Source organism: Bactrocera latifrons, unplaced genomic scaffold (genome assembly GCF_001853355.1).
Source record: "Bactrocera latifrons isolate USDA-ARS-PBARC rearing strain unplaced genomic scaffold, ASM185335v1 scaffold_1534, whole genome shotgun sequence".
Taxonomy (NCBI): domain Eukaryota; kingdom Metazoa; phylum Arthropoda; class Insecta; order Diptera; family Tephritidae; genus Bactrocera; species Bactrocera latifrons.
The window spans coordinates 15,522-16,602 of NW_017535002.1; positions in this window are offsets into that span (position 1 = coordinate 15,522).

Here is a 1,081-nt window from a genome sequence, read left to right on the forward strand (position 1 = left end):
AAAAAAAACTTGAAAAATATTAGTGAAACATAGTGAAATAACATGTGTTCGTAGTGCAAATTTTTGAAATTTTAAACGTGAATATTTTAAAAAATATTAGTAATTTTTATCTAATTTTTGTATATTCCTACTCTGGAGAAGCTCCCCTATCCATACCTACCCCATTTCTATGGAAATTCGGTTTTTTTACCCCTCCGCCAAAGTAATCGGAATCGTGCCTGAAATTTTGAAATATTCCGGTATTACCTATTTCCGGTATTTAAAATTAATTTTTCACTTAAATTTTTCAATTTTATATACCCTAACACATCACTTATTCATTTGCACACATTTATTTGATATAATATTGTGCAAAAATTGCTTTTAATGTACATTTAAATTATTGTTGAAATATGATTATTTAAGAAGAACAAATGAATTACAAAGTGTCAAATAATCAGTGTGTTACCTTATCGACATCGTTTGTAAAATAACAAAATGAAATAAAGTGAACAGATTATACCCCAAATACGAGAATCAACAACCTATAAAAGAAATCACTCTGGTCGGTCCAACACCGGGGTGTACCAAATTTTTTTCGCGTAGAACTCCTTTTTGGGTGTATACATTTTTTTTGCTCCCGTAGAACACATTTTTACATTGGCGGTCTTCAGACCGCTTAAATWTTTTACATATTTTTTTTATTGCTTATCAACGATTATGTGTCCTATATTCAGGGTATACTATTTCTTTTTAATTTATTTTATTTTTTTGTTTTAGTTTGTAAAAGATTTTAGTATGGTAACACTGATTATTTGACAGTTTGTAATTCATCTGTTATTCTAAAACAATAATATTTCAACAATAATTTAAATGTACACTAAAATCAATTTTTGCACTATATTATATAAAATAAATGTGTGCAAATGAATAAGTGATGTGTTAGTGTACATAAAATTGAAAAATTGGCTGGGATTTAGAATAGATAAAATGGGTATCACTGGAAAGGTGACGTCCTCCAGATCACGAATATATATATATATATATATAGTTGCCGCTGACTTATAGTTCTAAAGATATTTGCGTTTAAAGTTAAAAAATT